Source organism: Bombyx mori, chromosome 6 (genome assembly GCF_030269925.1).
Source record: "Bombyx mori chromosome 6, ASM3026992v2".
NCBI classification, from domain to species: domain Eukaryota; kingdom Metazoa; phylum Arthropoda; class Insecta; order Lepidoptera; family Bombycidae; genus Bombyx; species Bombyx mori.
This window is the reverse complement of record NC_085112.1, coordinates 2,940,817-2,967,713: the sequence shown is the minus strand read 5'-3', so window position 1 is coordinate 2,967,713 and position 26,897 is coordinate 2,940,817. Positions and strand designations below refer to the sequence as shown.

The window sequence follows — 26,897 nt, the reverse complement described above, 5'->3', positions numbered from 1 at the left end:
TAAACATTTACTAATTTCAAAAACCGATTTAATGGTTTATTGTTTTTGAATGTGATTATACTTGGCGTGATAAAGCTGTTTTGAAATGATTCGAGATTGTAGAATGATATCGGTTTTGTTAAGATGCCTTTTCACGATGGACAGATTTCAGCGGCGCGTAATGAAAAGTGTATGAAAAGTATACGTAATGAAAAGCCTTTAGATACCACAAAGTTGACGTGCCACTTTGACATGTAATATAAAAGGAGTGTCATTAATGCGACAGCCGTTTTACGCTTCCGAGTTTACAGAGACGTGAATGGGAAATATTTTAATAATTTCTTAATTACATACAGTACTAACTCAATAAGTCAATTATAATATTCGATATAGATATAACTTCTTTTACTGATTCTGACGTAAACCCAACTTAGTTTAAGTAACTATTTGTTTCTATTCGTCAGTACCGCTTTATGCTTTATTAAATGCATATATATAATTTTTAAAGTCCCCAAAAATCAAATCAAATGTTTATTGTAAGTTAAAAACTTATAGTGAGTATATACCAGATGACATTTTTCAAAAACGTAAACTGTCATCCAAATAACTACTTCTAATCCTCCTTTCGAAATCTACTGGGAACTAATTCTAGAAATACCGATAGTGACCATAAGCAATTCAGTGCCTATCCGACCCTCGTCTGGTTATATTAGGGGCAACTATTGACGTTGATTGTACAAACAGCAATTTCTCGATATTTTATTCCATCCACTCATGGTCGTCCAAAAACAAAGGGACTAATTTGAAATAGTTGTGCAACATACCCGCCGCATATATTTTAGGGTATTGGATTCATAAATCATGTAAGAATATGACGCTCCACAAAGATTATTGGATCTAGGATTGCTGCAATATTTGTTTTTTCGAGACACGCCGAGAATATAGCTTCCCTTAAAACATACCCACTATTGTATTAGACCAAATCTCAATGAACAAACATAACTAATAAATATTAGATAAATTTCCATCTAAATTCCTCTTATATAAACTCATTAAAGTCATGAATTTAGCATAAAAATAATTAGAAGAAACTTTTCAGCATAAAAATGGGCCAAGCATTCAGATCATTATGTCGAATCCAAAGATTTATATGAAAGGAATTTACGTCACGAAGTTGTTTATAAATAATTTCAGCGCTCTAGATGTAAATCAATCATACACTTGATTAAGTGTAAAGTTATAGTTAGTTGTATTATTTAGCATTTGTTTTGCTTGTTAATTCGAATTAAATGTCTAAGTACAAAGCCACAATTGCTACCGATTGCATAAATTTTAATTTATCTCTGAAGGTCTTGGGACTCATTTGAAATGTTAATCTCTAGTTACCGCAGATATTAAGGCCGAAGGGTCCGTTTGATTTATTTAGCGTTTAATTCACTGTGTCAACGATGTTGGCTTATGATTATACTGGGTCAATTTGGGAGTCGGGATTCGTAGTAGGACTAAGGTGAATTTAGGTTTGAATCGAAATGACTGACTGAATTTCAATTATCATTATTTGGTTGTATGTGCTTAAATTTGTACCTATGTTAAAAATTCTATAACCAACTTTTGATTAAAATTTTATGTTCCAAATTTGTTTATATACTTATTGATCGGTTGTTATTGTCGTAAAAGTAATATTGTTAATTATGTTTAAAAGAGTGCCCAAAATTCGTTGGCTTAGCAAGAAATTATTCCTGATCACAATTTAGTATTCGATGATATGCTCTTTGCGGGAACACTCTGTATGACGGTAAATTATTTATTCCTAGAATACGAACACTGATTGCCTATAGATGGAATTTGAATCTGTAATTGAAACTTTGTAATCTAGTAGTATTAACTAAACGGTCTTATGCAAATCTGTCCACTAATCTTGAACATAATAATCCACCATGCCATGGACAATGTTAATGATGAAATTTCAAGAAGTTGCTAGTCTTTAATAAATAAATTTAGTATAATTTTTTGAAAGCACGAATCTAATTTTTGTGTTAATCTGTAATTTTCTTATTGCAGTTTCTGATAGAATAGTTTGTGTTTTAAGGCCGCTTTCGTATCATGACCTTGTACATTTGGAAGAAATTATGGCTCCCGTTTTGAATAATATGACTATTATTCAAATGCTAGAGTGTAATTTTATTCATTATACACAAACCAAGCCGGTTAACGAAAACAATGATTATATAAGGTGTTTTATTAAGTAAGTAATCTGTTATTTTATGACATATCATTCTACAAAGGTATGGCATTAGTATCACGTCAATCCGCCTGCCTAACGCCAACCCTTCTTGGGAATGCTATTATATATTGGCCTAAAATGCTATCTAAAAGACATCCTTCGCCACCTGCGACACCCATGAGATCATATGGGTCGACCCAATTCTAAGCCGGCAATCATTTAGAACTAATTAACAGAATTAAAAAGATTACGATCGGGAAAACAAAATGTCCATTTGGAGCTCATCTCTAACGTCGACGATGTGTGTACAGTAGCGCGGAAAACGTTTATCATCTCCCTTTTGTTGAAAGCGGATTTATATCGAAACAAAGGGAATCGGGAATTAAAGATAAGCCTTTTGTTTTGCTTTTATTTTGGCGGTGTTAAGAATCACCGGAAGTTCTTTGTTCTGAATTATCTATGATTAAGCAATTTCGTTTGCGGAATTCGGAAGAAACGTTAATGAACTGTCCATAAGATGCCCGCTGTTTTCGAATTTAGCGGTTCAACTGGATGGGTAAATATTTTTGATTAAATATCTTAAATCAATCAGGATTGTTTTTCATATGGAAGCAATAATCATACTATGATGTAATGAAGAATTAAACAATAAACAGCCCACGCTGGAATCCTCTCCTAATACCTGCTACTAAGTTTAATCTTCGATTCTTCTCATTCTCTGCTTACCGACTGCCTTTTGCAAGTCATCGCTTCATTTGGTCAAGAGAGTCCCATAGTAAGTTTGGCGATTCGCGATCTCCACTCACATAAATTGCATAACAAAGATGGAGCGTAGGGTGATTTTATAATTTATTCATTTATTGGCAAGAGGGATGGACCGGAACCCATAGACATTAACCACGTTAATGACATCGGTTCGAAGTGTTCGTTTTTCATTTTTTAAATAATAAAAAAAGGTTCCTTTATCTGCGTTCTATAAAGTTTGTGGGACGATGTAAAAACAGGAAAAACAGTTTGGTTACTTATCGTTTAATGCATTTCATTCAAAATTAACTCTCTCTTTCTTTAGTCAAATTTGAGTATAACGCGACAAATGCTCCGAATTAATGTCGTGTTTCAGTGAAACGGTATTGCATAAGTTATGTCTCGGAAATGGGACGCGGTTTTTTGGTGCCTTCTTGAATAATTCCCTTTACGGGTTCAAGTGACATTTGGTAAATAGAGATGTCTTATTATATCGCACGGTTTTTTAACACAAAACTAGTTTAATGTTGTTAGATAACTACAGTAAGATTACAATGTGGTATGAGACTAGAGGCATTGTTATGTATTATAGATGGGTGAACTGACAGTGGACCTGGTATTAAACGTTTATCAGAGTCCATGGACAAGACAACGTCAGTCCCACCACTCACATTGAGGTCCAAGTCTAATTTTATTGTATAACGGCTATCCTATCCCTCAAGTCCGAAAGGATGTTCGCTTCGCTGCAGAAATAGTTGCAACGATGGTACTTTCCCATGCGGGTAGATAATGCCCATGGTCAATGTTTAAATTTCACAATAAAAATCTTCATTCTCCCAATCCCTTTTCATTCATGGTCCCTTGGAAGAGATCTGTTGATTATAGCTCACACTATGATTTTAATAATACGATTCAATAAGCACGTAAGTTTCTGTAAGTTTGCTCGTTGGACATTATATTCACAAATTACATTTGAATTTCAATTCCCTTCAGAAACAATAATGGCAGTTCCGTATCCATTATAAACACTATTTTAGAGAAGTCGAAAGGGTTTCATTTTCTTGGGCAATTAATTATGCAGGGCTCCCGGGATTTTAATTAATTAATACTGTAGGGTCCACAGAGAAGATAGCGATTGTACATTTCTGTCGAGATTTAAGCCGATTAACGTATCCATTATTAAAGTGGATAGTAAATAAAATCGACAGTAGCGATTAGACTAATTTATGAACATTATTTTGACATATTTTTAAGCATGATATATGGGAAACTTTCCAATATATCGACGCTGTTACAATTCGACGTTGTAGAATAGACGGAAATAGTGCATTTAATATAGATAAGCAAATTCGCAATTGATGACCGTACTTTTGGTCTTCTTCAACATGTTTGTCTTCAATTGTTATATATGACAGTTTCACTTTGTAAATTGGTAGGATGGTGAAATTCTACTACTGGTGGTAGGACCTCTTGAGAGTCCGCGCGGGTAGGTACCACCGCCCTGCCTATTTCTGCCGTGAAGCAGTAATGCGTTTCGGTTTGAATGGTAGGGCAGCCGTTGTTACTATACTTGAGACCTTAGAACTTATGTCTCAAAGTGGGTGGCGCATTTACGTTATAGATGTCTATGGGCTCCAGTAACCACTTAACACCAGGTGGACTGTGAGCTCGTTCACCCACATAAGCAATAAAAAAAATATCTTTTTTTTTGCTCTGACCGTTGATCGATCATACGATCTATTTGGTGTTAAGTGTTTACCAGATTTCACACATATCACAGCGTGAATAACGCCACCCATCTTGATTTTTGACGTGTATTCCTCGATCGTTTTGTAATTACGCATGTTACAATATTCGTGGATGTAATGGTAATTCACTATGGAAATATTTCGTGAATCACATGTTGAGTACTTCTTTCTTCAGAAAATACCTAGATTTATGATTTACTGTTGTTGCAGTTATTGTTGTTATTCTAAGCTCAGATAATGATTGGTTGGTCTGATGCTGGTGTGCGCGTCACTCCGCAGGTGCTGGCGGAAGATCAGCGCCGCAGCACCGATTGTCTCGGTACTGTTAGGCATTGCTGAGCCGGTAACCCTTTCCAAGCCTCATTATTTTTCTTTTAATTTATATTTCCATTTTTGTAAATTTATGTTTGGAATAAATGATGATTATTATTATTATTATTTTGTATTGTGTTTCTCGAAATACTTAAGATATTTCGGTATAATGAAGATCACGGGCCTAAGCCAAGTGAGCTTCATTTTCTACTTGCAGAATATTTAGGTCTTCCTGCAAGAATTGACGGACTATACGGCATGTGTTTAATATTGCGGCTTTTTGCATGGTCATGTACGTGTTCTCTGCTATGTCTAATATTTTTAAAGATTGGAGTAGGTGTTTAGGTATAACGCCTGTACTGGATAGCACCATTATTATTATTATTAATATTATTTCTGCCTGCGGCTTCCACAATTATTTAATAATAATGTGTAAAACAAAATTAAGTCCACATAAAATGGTAAAATTCCTAAATAACTAGTAACCGTATCTTTAGCTCGCACTGCTCAAATTTTAGTTAATAGAGATAATATTCAGTTTCATAATAAACAAAACAAGAGCCGACTAGCACTAACCAGTTAGACATATGAATAGCTACTTTGAAAAATAAAACCCGAAAAACCAAACTTCTATCAAAAACACACCTTACGAATAACATCCATAAAAGGCAGATGTAGACAATTTCAAACTGTGATTCTGAAAATAGTTTAATTCGAATGGCTAATACAATTGTGCTAAAAACTGGTAGTAAAGGACCTCCCTGAGCTCATCAGTCCTCAAAGCGGCCGCTGAAGTGGAAATCGTATCGTTACAACTTCATTCTCGTACGTTTTGAGAATGAAAATGACTTTTAAATACTGTTATTAAGCAATTCGAAGTACTTGTGGGCTTTGTTGGGAATAACGACAACTTTTTGCACTAGACGGGTACATGAAACTCAGTGTTGGACTAAAGTTAACTGGTTATCGCGTTTTGCAAACTGTTGGCGAGGAAGAGGAGGCAAACAGTGGTGTACAAAGAAATGATTGTTTTATTTTTCCTTCCAAATTATATTTGAAACTAGCTGACCCGGCAGACTTCGTAGTGCCTCAATCGATAAATAAAAGACCTAAACTTTTGCATAAAATAAACTTAAAACAAACAAAAAAATCGGTCCGACGGGGGACACATCAAAGGAAAAACAAAATTGTTATTTTTATTTCATTCCGAGCATTTTCATATTTATCTACCTTTTAAACCTTCTCTGGACTTCCACAAGTAATTCAAGACCAAAATTAGCCAAATCGGTCCAGCCGTTCTCGAGTTTTAGCGAGACTAACGAACAGCAATTCATTTTTATATACATGGATAATCCGTCCGTGACGATATACAGGTGCACAGGTGTTATGCGTAAGGTTGTTGCAAGAGAGAAGTGTCGGGTGTGGTTGCAGTAGTGCTCGTTGACCGATGTTGTTGTTTTTTTTGTTTTTTGGTAGTGTTGTGCGCATAAACACAGACGTCACAATGTGAGGTCTCTAAGTTACAATTGTACGTAAGGTGAGGTTTAATGTGAGGTTTAATGTGAGGTCTCTAAGTTCACTGGTGGTAGGACCTCTTGTGAGTCCGCGCGGGTAGGTACCACCGCCCTGCCTATTTCTGCCGTGAAGCAGTAATGCGTTTCGGTTTGAAGGGTGGGGCAGCCGTTGTAACTATACTGATATCTTAGAACTTATATCTCAAGGTGGGTGGCGCATTTACGTTGTAGATGTCCATGGGCTCCGGTAGCCACTTAACACCAGGTGGGCTGTGAGCTCGTCCATCCATCTAAGCCATAAAAAAAAACTATCCTGCCATGCCATGCCATGCCATGCCATGCATAAGTAGAACGGGAGGACTTTTACCCTACCTAATCGTTGGAAGCTTAAGGGGCTATTTTAACTACGCGCGACTAGGTACCTCACGGGGTTCAACTTCGGAGGACTTGTTAGTACTCCCACTGGAACGGAATACGGCTAGTTCGCACATCAGACTCTCATTCGACAAGTTCGACGAGAACGATGACAGGTTATTGGAGTGGGAGACTATTCCGGAGCGACAGACAAAAAACTGTGGTATTATATATGAAGTTTTCATTAGGAATATCGAATGAAATGTAATTTTAGATCAAGTTTTCAACTCAACAGCGTCTCAAATTAAGTTAAATTATTTAATTATTTATAATTATTGTACACAAAAAAGAAAATACAATAAAAACAGATTTAAAAGAATGCCTAAATACTATGTACAAAGGCGAGCTTAACTCATTAAAAAATTATTAATATTATAGCCCTCGGTCAAAAATACCTTTACTATAATATCCACGGATCCTTCGTCCAGCCTTCATAGCTTATAGCAACGATACTTTATCATGTTTCAAATACAAAGCATGTTTATGATATAGACTGTACTTATGATATGTGATAATACTATATTAAAGTAATTTGTTTCATTGAAGATTTTACGAGTCTTCATCTCTTTGAAGTGAACAGAGGTCTATCTGTGCTAAACTAAATACCATTAACAATTTTATCACTACTAAAATACTAAACACATCATATTTAACATTTAAAAAATATATTTGGAAATCCAACTTTAAAATTTTATTGTTTTAATCCCGTACAAAGCAGTTACCGTAATAACAAGCCTGTAGTCATTGTTGTTGAATGTGAAACAAACTGGAGCTCATTAAGTGGATTGTGTCGTAGGTACGTGTTGAAAATACCGATCTCTTTATGTGTATATTGTAATTACATATTTAGTAATAATGTGTAAATTCAGTACAATACAGCACAATATTTTGTTGTCGAGTGAGGATACCGTTATTACCATATATTTTTTTTAGTTAATGCTAAATTAACTTAAAGAATCTTTAAATTATGTTTGGTTTTTTTTGGCCCGGATAATGACACTTTCTTTTTATTCAATCCTCAGACGTCTACAGTTAGTAGACTCTTCCAAGAATAGGTGTCTTCCAAGATTCGCCACAATAACTGGTACTACGCAGCCTGCATCTAGTTCATGATTTCATTCCAATAACACTAGTTTTAAAGTAGTAGACTTTACTTTTTTTAAATAATCAGTAATCGTTTCTAACACAAAGGTGAAAACGGTGCTCGACTGTTTTGGCTTCTATATATAATTTATAGATTGTATTATTTGTGTAGTAATTAAATTAGATTTCCTTGATGGAGCTATAGAGCCAATGCGTTAATGTTATCTAAGTCTGCGTGAATGATTTATAAACAATTCTTGTCATGCTTTAGATGGTGTTTATGACCAAACAATTGTTGTCATCTTCATCACTGTTTTATATCACATGAAGTAATCTGTACTTAAAATCAACAGCGAATTGTCCTATGGAACATTTGAGAAGGTCTTTAGCGAGTTGGCTGATGTAATTTTCATTGTGTTTATAATTTTTATTGTCCTTGTATGCAGACGAGCATACGGCCCACCTGATAACGAGTGGGTAACGTCGCCCATGGACATCAGCAATGCCGAGGGCAGAGCCAAGCCGCTGCCTACCGTTAAGTATTCTCCACAAGCCTCATTTGAAGAAGGATATGTCGTAGCGCTCGGGAAACACCGTGGAGGGATGAATTGTCAGTTTCATGTTATTTTAATTAATTAAATCAATGACAGTCACAGCGAAGCGTGCGCTGGTAATCTTATTGATAAACTTAACTGATATTTTCAAGAAACAATTTAATAATTCCAACTACATATTTTGGAAAATTACTCTCCGCTGTAAACCTTATAACAAAATTGACTAATAATACCTCGAAATTTAATTATTAATTGGATATTAAAACCGACTTTTAAGCAGCCTGAGGTTCCACCTGAAGCCTTTCATTTTAATTAATTTAAGAGCCAGAGTATCTGAGGACGGTTGTTCTGAGATAAATTTATACTTGGGGCAAAGCGTGTAGTGAGCTCACATTTGTCGATCCCGCGGATGGACTTACGGATTTTTTTTATTGTTTAGATGTATGGACGAGTTCACAGCCCACCTGGTGTTAAGTGGTTACTGGAGCCCATAGACATCTACAACGTAAATGCGCCACACACCTTGAGATATAGTTATAAGGTCTCAGTATAGTCACAACGGCTGCCCCACCCTTCAATCCGAAACGCATTACTGCTTCACGGCTGAAATAGGCAGGGAGGTGGTACCTACCCGTGCGGACTCACAAGAGGTCCTACCACCAGTAATTACGCAAATAAGAATTTTTGCGGGTTTGATTTTTATTACACGATGCTATTCCTTCACCGTGGAAGTCAATCGTGAACATTTGTTAAGTATGTATTTTATTAGAGAAATTCGTACCCGCCTGCGGGATTCGAACACCGTTGCATCGCTATATACGAATGCACCGGACGTCCTATCCTTTAGGCCACGACGACTTTAAAATTTGTCCACATTAGCTGAAAGTGGAATATAGCAGTTTTTCAAAATAAATGAGAAGTTCCCTTTGCGGCGTCCATTGGTTTTATTACCACAAAGTAAACTGTAAATTAGTTCGTCTACATATTATGTAAAATAAAAAACAAATGATTCTGATTTTACATGAAAAATCTGAACGTTATTTATTTTCTCTATAAAATTAGTTTAAATCTATAAAATTGAAATTTACATGTATTTTTGGGTATTAGCGAATTACCAAACTCCACCATTATTACCAACGATTCGGAACTTATTACAATCGTTGTCTAAAAGTCACCGCGTGCGATTAATGTTAATTAATCATTAATATTAGACTAGAGGTCCCGCAGTAGTCGAAATTCGACTATAATTAATTGGAATTGTAAGTTTGTACACTATTATGATTGTATTTTATACTTCTATAATCACAAATTTCACCAAGACTACACTGTAAAAAATATTAACAACAATATTTAATCTATTCTCAATTTGACATCAGACGTCAAGAACAAAAGTTTGACAATAAATAGTATGCATGCGTATGTGCGTCAAATACATGGTATGTAGTGTGTGTAATGTTTTCTTTATTGATTTAATGTACCTTTTATGCATTATTTTGAAAAAATATTAGCATTGTGCACTTCTTCTCTATATTCTCTATAAGTGTGCAAAATTTCATACTCCTCCGTCCGCGCAATTTCCGTAAAAAGGGATACAAAGTTTTTGCTTCACGTATTAATATATAGATTATTGTAACCTAAGTCCTAGTTGAATTTCTTGACTTAGGGACAATTTGTGCTTTGGAATGAAATAACGAACGTATTTGGTACCACTATCTATTTTCAGGCTTTGATAGTTATCTGGTTGAAGGCAAAGAAGTAAGCGATCATTACACAGCTGAGGTTACAAACTAACTTAAAAAAAACTCATACACCCCAGTTGAAGAGTTTTTGCTGGTGGTAGGACCTCTAGGTACCATCACCCCGCCTATTTCTGCCGTGAAGCGGTAATGCGTTTCGGTTTGAAGGGTGGGGCAGCCGTTGTAACTATACTGAGACCTTAGAACTTATATTTCAAGGTGGGTGGCGCATTTACGTTGTAGATGTCTATGGGCTCCAGTAACCACTTAACACCAGGTGGGCTGTGAGCTCATCCACCCATCTAAGCAATAAACAAAAAACTTTTAAAAACAACTAATATTTTGTTCAGCAAAACGACGTAATAAAATAAATACCAGTATGAAATTTAGCAACAATTTTCAAATTAAATTATTTCAAGCCCGCTTTGAGTTAATTGAAAACAAACAAAATTCGAACTTACCTCGGGTCTGATTTTCGTTCAGCGACGGAAGTACCTGCAAGAAAAATACTTAAATTATTTGAAAGCTCTTTCGCGGAAGCTTCGCGCAGCTGCGAGACGAATCGTCGGCGACTAATTGGATTGTCGAATTAAATAGAATCTTGTTGGTGCAGAACTATTTTATAGTATATATTTATAAATGTGAGCGTTTATACGAAATGTAATTAATTGGAGAAGTTTGTGTATTTGATCTTTTTCTACAGATATGAAGGATACGTTTTTCGATTAATTTTTTATGATTGGAAAATTACTGGTGGCCCGGAGGCCTTTCCAGTTTCACCAGAACAGGTGAGCGAGCAAAGGCTGAGCCAAGAGGGATGGGATTTGCTAACAGCTGCCCGAGCGCCTCCGAAGAAGAGCTATCAACTCAAGAGCAATTGCTTCACGAATGAATCTACTATCGGATCGGAATCGCGACCTGCTGAGAAGATCTGGCGAGAAACTCAGCGGGCTGATGTACGGGTTAGGTTTCACGTCGACCTCTTTGTCGAGTTCGACAAGAACGGTTACCGGGGTTTCTAAGCCTACTCCTAGTGTTAAAGCTGCATACGTCTAATGCAAAGGTTATTGAATCTGATGAATCCGTAAGGACGTGTCTAGGGCGTCGACGGTGACTGGCTCCTGCGTGATCAGGATTCGGGGAGAGTCAGCGGCGGCAACGATAAGGCGATTATCATGACGCATAGCTTACTCTTCTGCTCTCGAATAGAGAACGAAAATGACAAGAAGTTCTGACCTGTAATACCTATATAAACAACGGATTGATTCGGTGGTGCAGTAGTTAGCGACTCTGACTGTTGCGCCGAGGGTCGCGGGATAAATTCCCACATCAGGCAAACATTGGTTTGTTAGCACTTTGTCTGGATGTTTATTATCTACATATATATGTACATATTTCAACATATATATACATAAGCTAATACTTAAACCTAATTTGTGGCCAGATGACCGTACGATTTGTTCCCAATTATTTATTAGTATTTATTTATATTATAAATACCCATCAATCGAAATTTGTATAGTTTCCAAGTCGAATAAGCTTAGACCGTTTTAAATGATTTATCAAAAAATAGTGCAACTAGGACACGCTCCGCCTACTACGCCTTCTTTCTTGGAATAATCTTAAACTTGTCTTCCGTTTATGATACTGTAATAGACACCTCCTTTGGAGTGCCAACAACAAATTGGATAAATTTCATCGCAATCGGACGAATAGCTTAGGTTACGCATTAAGAACCAGATTTTGATAAAATATATATAGATGATTTTAGAAATACTTTTGCTTTGAGTTTGTTTCATCGATAAAATATTTACTGCACGTCTGAGAAGAAGTGAAAAAAAAAATTCTTAATTTTTAATTTCATTTGACAATTTGAAATCATGATTATAATGACAGAGAGACACATTTTTAAAATTAACTTCACAATGACTATTCAATGTATCCAGATAATCACAAAAATCATTTCTAATGTTAATTCTTTTGTCTAATGGTCTTTCTGGTGTCAATAATTAACGTAAGGTTAATTAGGAAGGTGGTTCGAAAGATAAACAATACACTGTGTTTTAGAATAAACAAAATTTTAGTAAAACAAAGAAGGAAGCCAGCCAAAAGGATTCCTGTAGACAGCTGATTTGTGAGAGATGCCAAGAAATTTGTTACTTCACATTTTGTCAGGGCTTATCGTGGGCTCGCTGGGAGCTTGGTTAAAATAAATTATTTGGACAGGAAAATAAATTATATAAGCTGTATCTGAGTTTAAATGTTTACAGGTTTAACTTGCTGAAGTTAACATTCGTAAGATGATATATAGATGACGTGCTGATCGTATTTTGTAAAAGATAATTTCATTATCTGGTACGAGTAGCAATAAATCCTGATTTTTTCAAATTTTATTTTATTTTTAATTTATTTTATTAGGCTCACAATACACATCACAAGCTAAAAAGATACATAAAAAACACAAGTAAAAAGAAACAAAATCTAGCTTGCAACATAAGTTATGTGCGCACGACAAAACAAGACGTATAGTGCTGAATTTGTACAATAATGTTCCTTACAATTACGACAAAACAACACGATAACGAAAACTAATCTAACGTATATAGTAAGGAAAAAAAAAATCACAATATAATACATTAAACAATTACATTAACCTACCTATTAATAACGTGGAAGATGCCCTTAAAACTATGGAATTGGACTCTCCCCAACACAGAGATACTTTAAGTCCAGATGATTTAAAAAAGTATATTAACTATAATTACTTAAGGAATACACAAGGATTACACATACCTGAATAATTTCTAATCAGAAATGATTTATTTGGATTACAATAATTGATGACTAACGTGAGACTAGAAATTATTTAGGTAACGCTAATATCTTTCCAGAAATTCACGGTTCGGAAATTGAATATACTAATAAGACTCAACTAGACGTGTTTGCATTTCCACATTACGCGACGCTGCTACAAGCCGCAGTAGAGCGCTACGAATGATTTTGAATTTTCGTTAATTGAATTGCTTCTACGACCTTAGCTTACTATTGGTTCACTTTGGTTTGATTTCTCTTAATCACAATGGCGTCAGAACATCAATTATCCTTTAATAACAGAAAGCATTATGGCTTCATAGTTATTCAGATTTCAGATATCCCCCATGCCGCAATCAAATAACAGTCTTTTCCAACGTATTTTTTAAATCAATATCCCTAGAAATTGACGTTACATGAGCGCTTATCCTACTGCAAATGATTAATAGCGCCAAAGAAAATAAAGGCCAAACACAAAGGCTTTCTAACAATCTTCGTTTCGAGATAAATCCCCTCTCAATGACGTAAAGGATATAAGATCTTTTGTTATGTGTTAGTAAGATGCTTTACAAGTAAATCGCTGTTGTATTATTTGACAAAAGTGACATCATAATGATGAGAAACTAAAGTTATATATATTTTTCGGGTAATTATAGGAAACTAATCGAATAAAGAGAAATTTACTATTTCGACATTACTCAATAAAATTTTTGAGTTTTTGCTTGGTAGTACCTGTTTTTGTTACATTGCTACGACTGAGTTTTCGGTTTGTCTGGCGATGACGTCGCCAATACTAAGATACAATATTGAAGAGTAATCTGCAATGTCAACATCAGGGAACACATATTTGTTTTATATCCGAGCTTAATAACTAAAGCGACGACCTTGTTCATTTTCTTTTCAAAAAGAATACGGAATAAGGCTTTGTATAAATAAAGATTGCCTCGCTGAGTTTTTTGGCCGGTTTTTCTCAAGGATTGGGTTTTTAAAGCAATTGTACACACTACTCGTTTCAATATTCAATAAGCCTATGTTGATGACGTTGAAGAAGAAATAAATAAATTTAATTTGCATTTGTTTGGGACATATATTCATGACAACTGACAGTAAATCTAGTCATTAAAAATGACTTCTAAATTTCTCGTATCATGAACGATGTTAGAAAGGATCAATAAATCTAAATATTAAACAATTTAAAAAGACTGACCAGAAATGAGACCTTGTCTAAATGTTAAATTAAATGATAAAAAGGATTCATAGAAGAATTTCAACACCTGTATTCTAGATGTTGATTCTCGAATGCCTACAGTAGACCAATAATGAACTTTAAGAAGTGCTTAGTGTAGTATAAACTGACCTTCTCAAAATAGAACTGGACCGGTTACAGGATAACTATTACAAGATAACTTCCACCGACGGCTACGCACTGACTGACGACCTCTAACCCTAGGGAATTCCTTCAATGCAGTCATCAAGCTTGGCATCGGGCCAAAGTCAAATGACCAATTTGTCCCATATTACCCTTTATGTCACATTCCTAGATCATTCATCATGCCGGACCATCATTCAGACCGCTCATTATAGAGATTGCATCAAGCTAAGGCACAGTATTATAACGAAGTCATAAATGATGGTAAGCTCAGTTGGAAAGCTAAATAATTTTTGAGATATTTGAGATGACGCACTGCTGGTGTTCTCAACATCGATTTCACGCAACATAATTTACTGGTTTTTTTTTTTAAATAGACTAGAAAACTAGAACAGGGAATTTAATACAGATTTTTTCACTTCGTAAATTCGACCGTAGAAAGTTCAATTTAATAAAATATAATTATACCCCTCAAATAAAACGCGAGTTATATTTAGTTCTAAACCATCTTCCTACCTTCTTGGATAGCATTAGTGAAAATATTGTACAAAACGACTTATGTTATGTTTGGTAACAGTTTTGAACGTGGGAACACCCCTATCGAACCGTCCAGGTTCTGACTCTGGGCGGAGATCGAACGTTGGATGAGACAGTGCAAGGTTAGTTGTTTGGTGGTAGTCTGCTCCCTCTGACCTTCAAGATAGACATACCTCGCGCGCAACCTAGGCGAGCCTAGATAAGGTTCGTCTCCCTGTCCAAAAAATAAAGGTTTCTCTCCGTTCGGGATTGCTTGACAAGGAATACAGCAAGATCCCTCCTTTTATTCTGTAAATTTATTTCTTTTTATTCAACGTGGACGAGGACAACCGGCGAGCGTGTTCGGGGACAACCTTAGTGTAAAGTTACCAGATCGAGCTTGAAACATGACAAATCTTAAATTGTATTAAACTACAGGTGTCCCCCCTACCCTTCAAACTGGACCATACTTAGACCACACTTCTTTATAGACTAACACTCAAATTCTTACTGAGTATTTTTCTTCGATAAAGTTATCTGTTCACACGATCCGCTAATAGCAATTCTGATTGCTACATACGCAGACACGTAACATTGTTCCTTGCTCCAGAAAACATCACACACACACACAGACAAGGAAAAACAAACAATTTTTCTCGCAAGTTCATTTTTGGTTTGGTCCACGTAATCTAGCAACGCACCTTTGGGTATAATTTATCTATTTTCGCGTGTCTTAGCAGAAAATATTCTGGGATGGTATTACACAACGTCAAAGCTTTCGACATTTCAATTGCTGAACACTCGATATTTAGTTAGCAACGTTTACTTGAAAACTGATTTCAATCATAAAACTTACTTTGTATTTTCTGTTATCTATATATTAATACGTGAAGCAAAAACTTTGTATCCCTTTTTACGAAAATTGCGCGGACGGAGGAGTATGAAATTTTCCACACTTTTAGAGAATATAGAGAAGAAGTGCACAATGCTAATATTTTTTTAAAATAATGCATAAAAGATACATTAAATCAATCAAGAAAACATTACACACACTACATACCATGTATTTGACGCATACACGCATGCATACTATTTATTGTCAAACTTTTGTTCTTAACGTCTGTTGTCAAATTGAGAATAGAATAAATATTGTTTGTCTTTGTTAATATTTTTTATAGTGTAGTCTTGGCGAAATTTGTGATTATAGAAGTATAAAATACAATCATAATAGGGTACAAACTTACAATTCCAATTAATTATAGTCGAATTTCGACTACTGTGGGACCTCTAGTTGAAATAATTTCGAGAGCGAACGATGAGAAAAGACTTCATGATAACAAACAAGATGCAATACATTAACAGAAATTATCTGTTTGCTTGAAACCGTAATATCCGATTCGTTTTGTATCAATGAAGAGATTAATATTAAACGTAGCACCTGATCTTAAATGTAAACAGGAGTTAATGGCCAGCACAACGTGGCATCTACTATTTACCTTGACACGTGGATTTGAGGGCTCAATAATATTGGTACAATGCCTGTGCCGCCCTTCAAAGGATAACGCTTAGCAGAAATAGGCAGGATGTTGTGCCTACCCTTTAAGGTTCAGAATAGGCCAAATTTGCACTCATGATCATCATCATTATCCTGCCCTTCTCCCAGTCACCTGGGGTCGGCGCAACATGTTTTCTCCTTCCATACTCTTCTATCATATACCATTTCTTCGCTCAGTCCCCTCCTACCCATATCGTCTTTCACACAATCCATCCATTTCTTCTTAGGTCTACCTCTTCCTCTAAATCCTTCCACATTCATAGTTAACACTCTCTTAACAACCTCATTTTCATTTCGTCTCATCACATGTCCATACCATCCCAAACGTGCACTCCTCAGCTTCTCTGTCACAGGTGCACTTTCAGACTTCCTCTAACATATTCATTCCGTATTCTATCCATTCTCGTTACTCCACACATCCATCGCAACATTCGCATCTCTGCTGCATGCAGGCCAAATTTGCACTATGGTAACTAAATCAGACATTTTACAACAAATTTATACGAACTGTTAAATCGATACTTTTACTTTGTTAGCACATTCTTATTCAGGACTTGCCCTTCCATATCTTTCCCCGGCGGGTTCTTGCGTAACTCAAATTTACATACATTTTGATGCAGTATTCTTTTCCCTTTGAATTTTTCTTCCCAGAATAATTTCGCATTATATACCTCAGCGAGGCTCTTCTCGGAAAATATGGACTAAGGATTCAGAAGTCACATTAGATTTATATTATATTTTTTCGTAATAGACTTGGAATTTATGTGTATCTTGTTCTGAATAACTACCACCTAAGTTAAAGTAGAGTCAAGGATATTCTTTGCGTAGCGGCAAATTAAAGAATTTCATTAATTTCTTTAACAAACTAATCACCTCCAACTATTATACCTCGAAAAAAATTTCATTATAAGTCTCCTTCGTCAAGAGCAGTAGCAGCAGTAGTCTTATACCAATCGATCCAGGTTTGTAGCCCAGTTGCCCTCTGTATCTATACTGAAGTATTCGATATTGGGATTCTGGATATAGTTGCTTTTTTATTGCTTAGATGGGTGGAGGAGCTCACAGCCCACCTGATGTTAAGTGGTTAGTGGAGCCCATAGACATCTACAACGTAAATACGCCACTCACCTTGAGGTATAAGTCCAAGGTCTCAAGTATAGTTACAACGGCTGCCCCACCCTTCAAACCGAAACGCATTACTGCTTCACGGCAGAAATAGGCAGGGTGGTGGTACCTACCTGCGCGGACTAACAAGAGGTCCTATCACCTCTTGCATATGTCTATTTTCCGTGACAAGAGAGAAGATTCCAGTACGAGGACTTTGAATTTGTCAATTCTAACGTTCAATACTCAATTGGGTCGGGCAAAACTTTTTAATAGTTTTACAATTAGTAATAGTACATTTTCGAACCAACAATCTCAACTACATTTAGTATCTATACTAATATTATAAGCTGAATAATCTCAGGAACTACTGGGCCGATTTGAAACATTCTTTCAGTGTTAAATAGTCCATTTATTGAGAAAGGCTATATAGGCTATATAACATCACTTTAAGACCAATACCGCAGCACCTTAAAGAACGTTTCAAAATATTTTCACTTTCTACGTAAAAGAAGTAGAGGGTAAAATTTAGCGTTATGCCAAAGTAGCTATTCCACGCGGACGGAGTCCCGGGCAAAAGCTAGTCAAACTATAAAGGCTAACGAGAAAGTACCTTATCAACCATCGACGAAAGCCAAATTTTAAACTAAACAAGGACTAATTAATTCGAAAAAACGACCACATTAAAAAGATTTTAAACACGCGACGAAGATTCTTATCTTTTCATGACGTTACTGTACTTACTATTAAATATGTGATTTTTATTAAAAATCCTACCTTAATATCCAGTTTACCTTTTTTATATTTTTTACTTTTGTGTATTCGTACAAGATTAAATAGCTGATGTTACGTTAAAAGGTAATCGAGTCTATAGACACAACGTAATGCTCAGAATACCCGCATGGCTCATGTAAATGAAGCACATTTTTTTATTATATATCGTAGAAAGAATTTTACATTTGGAAGAATAAATCATTTGCGGAATGTTGTATGTTCCCGTACATATATAAAACACACCTTACTATTCTGTTTCTTGTCTGAATAATATCATTATGAAAAAAAAGGGCGCTTACGTTGTTTCTATACGAAATTAATCCCTTAAAGAATTAGCGTTAATAAAGACGCCGTTTACAAAAGTTTTACATTTTCGGTCGATCATTTCTATTTTAGCGGAATGTACCAATAATACGAAGCTTCTGTTTCAAACAGCCCTTTCCAATGAAACTACATACATTTGAATTTAGAATAATATATATTATTATGTAATCTAGTATATAAAATTCTCGTGTCACGATGTGCGTGATTGAACTCCTCTGAAACGGCTTGACCGATTTTCGTGAATCTTAGCGGGCATATTGGCCAGGATAGAAAATCGGACAATATCAATTTTTCATCCCCCTAAATTTTAAGGGTTACCCCTAAATTTATTTATTTATTTTTTAGACAAAAAAATTTGTTTTTATTTTTTTATGATACAGCATACAAAAATACATACAACCCTAAATTTTTACCCCTCTATGATCAACCCTTATTTTTTATTTGTTAATTAAATCTAATATATAAAAATTTTCGTGTCAAAATGTTAGTTACCATGCTCCTCTGAAACGGTTCGACCGATTTTTTATGAAATTTTATATGCATGTTAGTAGGTCTGAGAATCGGCTACTATCTATTTTTCATACCTCTAAGTGATAAGGGTTGTCCACCCCTAACATTAACTATTTTTTTGGAACGAAGTTCCTTATGGGACGATGCGGAGGGGTACCCTAACCGGGAAAAAACGTCCGTTACGGAAGATTTTTATTAGTAATGCACACAGTCTACGACTTAACTTTGTAATAACTTAGAAAAAATTGCATATTTTTTTATCATTCATTGACCACGATCTCAGATCGTTCGCTTGCGCAATACACTAACTCTTATGCAAGCAACCGTGAATGAAGTGTATCACAATAAGTTCGCACGTTACCGAATGACTGTGGGTTGTTGCGAAACCTCCAGTTTTATTTTCTTTATACCTCGAATAGATCTTAAAATTAATATTTTTATTATAACGAACTTCGTTCCTATCCGGTGTCCCACGACACCACACATCTTTTTTTTGTTATAATGAGGCATTATGTGGTTGAATGAGGTTTTGATATTTTTATATTCCCTCATCGTTCACAGCACTACATACCTCTTTCACTCATTTACCACATCCTTACACACTTACAATAAGATAGTTTTTTTTTTCTACACTATACATTACCTACAAATCCTTTAAATGGCAAAACATAATTGTTTCCTTAAGACAACGAATTTTCTGATATTTATTAAATGGAGGGCTACTTCTTTGCTATTCCTATGAGTATTTATTCTTATGATATTAATACAAGCTAAGCAGATACTGCTCAGTATACTAGTAAGGTAAGCTGATTTAAAAAAAAAAAACGATCATTTTAAAAATGCCTTCCGTGTACACCTAAAAAAGCAATCCGTAAGTTTTCCGTACAAAAGTTATATTGGGTTTCTCTTCGAATTTATGCGAACTCATAAATCTTGGGCTGGCCAAATTGCCCGTTACAGATACAAGGAGATGATTTAAACGTTATCTTTTGTACTTTTTAGATTCTTTCAAATAAAACTTTACCCCGTTTTATCTTGGACGGACTATGCATCATAGAATGTTGGCCGCATATTAATGCGAATGCCTAATAGAGGTAAACCACCTATAACACGGGACTTTTCTTCTAGACTTTCTAATCTCTTAGAAGCCAGTACAAAAAGAAGAATAATTTTTCTGAATGAAACATCTGAACTATGTTTGTATGAACTATTTTTCTACCAATTATACATAAAAAATTACCAGTAAAATTTCGGATATATCCATACACTTTGTGTTCGTAGTGCATAATGTAATTTTCTAGAAAAAATCAAACAAAAATTTCGTTATCGTGCTATAGAAGTACCGTGTTATAAGAGGGTTTTGGGAAATCTGTTTTCGTATAAAGTGGAACCGTGTTGTAACAAACCGTGTAATAAGAGGGTTACCCGTACAACATTGTAATTATCTCTGCTTTAGTCTGTCTCAGCTGCATTGATACTGTGGTGGGTAGCCATCATACTACGCAAGATAATTGACAGATGCCTGAATCTCGCTTACGACATTTTCAAGATAAAGCGCATATATACAAGTTCCGAACAACAACATTCGGACCGTCGGTCTACCGAGCAATATCACCCGCTAGGTGGAAGATCTTCCCTGTGTCGTATATTCCTACAATACAATTGCTGTCCTATTCTCTATTAAGATTAACCAGAATGCACGATTCACTGAAATTACAGGGACAATTAGCACGATTGGGTCTGGATTGGATAATCTACAACACCACCGAACCAGTGAATTCGTTTCTTTAAAGCCCAAAGGTATGTCGTATATTTTCTTATGGATTATATGGATATATAATGTCTCTTATATACATATAATTGTGGGATGAGGTAAAGGCGGTTATGAAGGAGAATAAACTCCCCCAAAAGGATGCCGAAAACCGGGTAAAGTGGAGGAGTTTAAGTAAGAAAGCGAACCCGGGCACAAGACCGGAAAAACGCTAGAAAGAAGAAAAAGAATGTCTCTTAAATACAAACTAAACTTTAAAAACGTCTTAAGCAAAATATAGTAATTATGAAACTTAGACAATTATAAAGTAGACAAGCAAGGACCGAATATGAGGAGTACAATAATTATGACAAAATTGATATTATGATTGTTCCTATCAACAGCAAATATACTGTTTTTATTGTGTTTTTACTGTATTGCGTATACATTAGGATATACCATTGAATATTTGATATTGGAATAAAAACGATATTGCTGATTATTAACATAAGTACTAATGTGTGAGCAGTGGAAGAAAGAGAAACGATACAAATTATTCCAAAGGTCTAATAGTCGGGCAACTAACTATTTGTACAGCTCCTAACAGATTTAGATAAATTAAGATCGAGAGAATTGATCCATACAGCTTATTTTTAATTCGTGAAATATTGTGTGAAAATGTTTGTTTGCCCTTTAGATCGTCAAAAGTAAAACATATACTAAGTTATATCAATCGACAAGGTCGGCTGTTAAAGCTATTATCAAACTGTCTCTGGTTTAAAATAAATATACTATTAAAATAATGTTTTTTCCTTATTTTTTATTTATTTATATATTTACGTAATTACTGGTGATAGAGCCACAATGTAAGCCCATATAGGTAATTACTACTGTCCGGATTATTTCAGTTAAAACCGATCCAAGGAGTGTAATAGTAGGCAATTGAGATTTATTTTTATTTTTATTTGATTTTCTCAATACGAGATGTGATATAATATTAGGTAGGATTTGTGCGACATACGTATTTAGACAAAATTAATATTTATTTAATTATTCTTTATTGATATTTTAGGGAGACGAGCAAACGGCCCATTGCTACTGGGTCCATTGCGAGTGGACCCATTGCTAGTGGACCCATTGCTAGTTGGCCCATTGCTAGTGGGCCCATTGCTAGCTACCAAACGAATGGTTACCATCAGTCATGGACGTCAGCAATGCCAGGGGTAGAGTCAAGCCCCGCCTACCGCTGAGTACTCTGCGTAAAACTCGATTGAAGAAGGATATGTCATAGCGCTCAAAAAACACCGTGTAGAGAAGCTCATTTCAAAGCCGGATGGTAGGTAACAGAAAATATCTTTGAAAACGCAACATTCACAGGGATGAATGCAGTGGTTTTAAATAGTATGGATGAATTCTGCTCTGGTGGCGGGTGGTGTGATGGTAAAAATGAGATGATGGGATCATCTCAAACAATTCCTTAGAGCACTTCCCATGGAACGATACAAAACACAAAGAGAACCAAACTCCCTCCGTAAGCCCAAAGATTCCAAAAAATCCGTGAGAACGGGATTATCGACATTGGTAAATTTGGTTAATATGATAAATCATATCTAATGTACAATAATCCAACAAATTACATGCGAAATTACATGTTTATTAAATAAATAAATAAATGAAATGTTACTTGTTCGATTGAGTTCAAATTTGGTGTAGTAATTACTAATAAGCTTTCAAGAAAAGCTTTTTGGATGCATCGGTAAATTTTAAATAGATGGCCCTGACAATTTACTTTAAGCAGAAATTTCAGAGCATGGCCAGTATCGAATCAACCATCTTATCGATTACTAAAATAGCCGGCACACAATTAAGTGACTAATACTATAAAATATGTATAGGAAATTGATAATTGGTGTCGTCGTATCGCGCGATATTGGATCGCTTCTTTGTTAAAATAATCATTGTTATAACATTACTTTATAAATTTACTAGCTGACCCGGCAGACTTTGTAGTGCCTCAACTGATAAATAAAAGACCTAAACTTTTGTATAAAATAAACTTAAAACAAACAAAAGGAATCCGTCCGACGGGGGACACATCAAAGGGAAAACAAAATTATTATTTTTATTTAATTTCGAGCATTTTCATATTTATCTATCTTTTAAACCTTCCCTGGTCTTCCACAAATAATTCAAGACCAAAATTAGCCAAATCGGTCCAGCCGTTCTCGAGTTTTAGCGAGACTAATGAACAGCAATTCCTTTTTATATATATAGATAGATTAATTCCCGTGACACATTAATTTCACACATTAAAATAAAGCTTTTAATACATTTTTTTGCTTTTAGTTTGATTAAATAGGAATAAATATTGATCTTATAAAATTATTTTTAAATATGCCGTAAAATTACACGGTTTTTGTTTAATTTTTGAATATTAAAAAAATTCTTCATCATTTACTATCATTTAACCATTTAAATATATTTTGTTTCAATAAATCAAAGAAACTTAAAAACCATTTTTGAATTCCGATTTCGAATGTAACGGAAATCGGCGCATAAAAGTTTTAAGCCTAGTTAACTTAAAGATTTAAGTTGGAAAATTTAAAATAATTTTTGTTATAGAAAAAAAAAGGCAGTGTACCTATTTATTCTACAGTGTTATTCTAAAATTTATCTTAAATAAAGATTATGAAAGTCTGGATTAGTTCTTACCTTAGCGAGGCGGCAGGCTGCTTCGATGAGGGTGCGGAGTCGAATGCCGCACGGCGGGTCGCACCGCCAGTACCACAGTACGCTGCACACAGTATCCGCAAAGAACCTAAGGACCGATTGATCGAGTACCAGCCCCCGGGAACCGAGCCGTAATAGTTTCAATTTACGCACGAAATTGACTCACTTTGAAGTTTTAAAATGTGTTGTTCATCTCATTTTATGAGGACAAAATATAATCTAACTATCCCGTTGAAAAATAAAGACAATTTTTTTTATCGTTGTATTTTTTTGCAAATACACAAATTGTTGGTAATTTAAATTAATTCTAAATTTTTGCCCTAACTTTTTTTATCATAAAAATAATATTTGAAAGTATTGTAAAGGATTAGGGAATATGAGCGTAGCAACTATTGTCAAACATACAAACTGAACGAAAAAATTGACGTCTACAGTCAGATGTAGTCATAGTTTGAGAGTTGAAATTGAATTTCAAATATCTACTTTTTAAACTCAAATCAATAAATCTCTAAGTAAATTTTATGAAAGTCAAAATATAAATAAGAATTATAAATCTTTTTTTTATATATTCAGAGTACATTAACAATGTCTTTTTGTTAAAGATTATGTTTTTCCATAATTGAGACGAGTTAGTAAAATAAAATCAAAATAGCATATGTTCATTTTCTGTGACTTACTCCTTTACTGTTTCCTATTCATTAATTACTACTGCTAACTAATTGTGATGCATAAATTCATTTTAACCGATCAATAATTTACAAGCTGAAACTTCAAGTTATAACCCTTTCAAATTCAGTTTAGCACTAAAAGGTCTTTTAAGGTTTTTTTTTCTCAATATGTTTGTAGCTTTTATTGAATGCATTTATTTGACAATCATTTCATTGTGAATGTAAGGTATTATAAAATTTGGTTTACTGTCTTTTGAAACAAAAAAGAGCAGACGAGCACTTGCTTTTAAGTTTTTATCAGAGCCCATAGAAATGAAAATCGAATAAAAAGAGATACTTTAAAAAAAATTACTTTGTTTGTCTATGGACGTACTATAGCTATTGCTAAACTTCAGAAGAAAACATAGCCCGAAGGATTGCGAGATTGAGATGGCCGTGGGCAGAGCATTTTGCTCGTAGAAGACACGGCTGCTTGGGCCAAAAATATCCCGAGTGGCACCGCGCGTGGGTAGGCTTCCCACGATGCGGCAAATCTTTGGGGATCTTTGGGCCTATGTCCAGCAGAAAAAAATGCCATAATTAAAATCCTTTGACAAATCATTTATTTTCTCTATTTCCAATTTACGAACATACTAGCTATCCAGGAAAAGTGTCAGCGCAACTTCCCCTGGGAATGAGATTTTTTTTCGAGATAAAAGGTAGCATGTCAATCCTCTCCTAACCTAAAACTATCATTAAAAAAATCACGTCAGTCCGTTCCTTTGGTTCGACAAAAAAAGCACAAAAAAAACACATAAATAAACTTTGAAAATTTAGTTTAAAAACAAAAGACATCTTTTAATAGCAAACCGAAATCTTATTCCTGACGATTGTGTTGGAATATTAGACAAAGTAGTCAAATTATTGCATTTTTGTATTTGCTTCTTATTCCGTACGCGTATTTTCAAGTTAATCGGATATCTTAAGGTTGATGAGTATTACCTTCAAAGATTTTGCCTTCTTTATAAATATATGACAGCTAATAAAACCGTGTTAATTAAAAATAAAAACATATCGATGTATTAATAATACACTCCCTGGGCAATTTCGCGTATGATTATAACAATATGGTGCAAATTAACTCTCTTGCCGGCTCGGGTTAATTGGACTATTATGGACTTTTATACTTTCGTCTTAACGTCGCTGTTTCAAAAGCAGAGACGTGCCTTTCGTTTAATCGATAAAGTTTTTAGACGACGATAAAACATATTTCCGACTTCCCGTAGACACCATAACAGGAATGTAGCTACGCGCCCTGAGACCTAAGGTCAGAATGTGGCGGTAGCTATCATTAGAACATAAGACATTTGACAGATAATACAAGCTCTTTAAAGACATTCGTCAAGACAACTTTGCATATATAGCAGTTCCGAACAATAATATTCGGATCGTTGGTCTACCGAGCTATTAAGCCCGCTCGGTGGAAGATTTGGATGTCGTATACCCTCAAGAAAGTATCAATATTTATTTTACTGGCGGTAGGACCTCTTGTGAGTCCGTGCGGGTAGGTACCACCACCCTGCCTATTTCTGCCGTGAAGCAGTAATGTGTTTCGGTTTGAAGGGTGGGGCAGCCGTTGTAACTATGCTTGAGACCTTAGAACTTATATCTCAAGGTGGGTGGCGCATTTACGTCGTAATTTCTATGGGCTTCAGTAACCGCTTAACAGGTGGGTTGTGAGCTCGTCCACACATATAAGTAATAAACAAAAAATCTACAGTACCTGACGATAAATACTGCAAATCGTCCGTTACAAAGAGATAGTCTGCTAATTTCAGATTCACAGAGCGTTATCATAAAGCGTACCATGGTCTCTCACGAAGTGGACCGTTGAATCCACTGGATGCAGGTTGCGCAAGACTGGTTATTGTGGCGAACCTTGGACAAGACCTACGTTTAGTAGTGGACATGCCTGAGCTCATAAAAAAGAGTGCTATCTCTGTCGTCAATATATTAAAGTGAAATTTATTTCAAACAGGACTTTTAATAAATAACGCGTAAGACTTTTCAATAACAAAGAAGACGGCCTGAATATTCTAAGCGTATTTGAAGTCGATATATGATTTCATTTACACAATTGTTATGCTTCGTTTGAAGTTGAATTTCTAACGCTTTCATAATTAGCATGTAAACAACTGGCGTAATTACGTATAGGGGATTGCGTCGAAGTGTATTCAGATCAAATACACTTGAGGATGTGAGTGGATGAAGGGCATACTATAGAAATTAAAGATATTGCTTAAAATGGAACTAAAGTTTTTTGTATCCACATTACCTTGGGCCCCTAAGATGGGTACCACTATCATGGCTATTTCATACTTGAAGGATAGGATAGTGTCCCTATGCAATACAATCCAGAATTCCACTGAATTCTAAAAAGCGGGTGGTGGTGTTCTGTTCTAAAGGTTTCAGTAACTACACGAGAATAGGCTAGCTGTG

General features: G+C 35.2%; 1 protein-coding gene across 1 annotated transcript in view; it reads right to left on the bottom strand.

Annotated features, from left to right (window-relative positions):
• LOC101735481 (calexcitin-1) overlaps positions 1-23,851 on the bottom strand; it is a 42,976-nt gene extending 19,125 nt beyond the window's left edge. The window contains exons 1-2 of the mRNA XM_038011787.2: positions 23,734-23,851; positions 10,770-10,803 (exon numbers count right to left, since the gene is read on the bottom strand). The gene's annotated coding sequence lies outside the window, so the exon portion shown is untranslated. The remainder of the gene's footprint in view (positions 1-10,769; positions 10,804-23,733) is intronic.
• Positions 23,852-26,897: the final 3,046 nt, after the last annotated feature.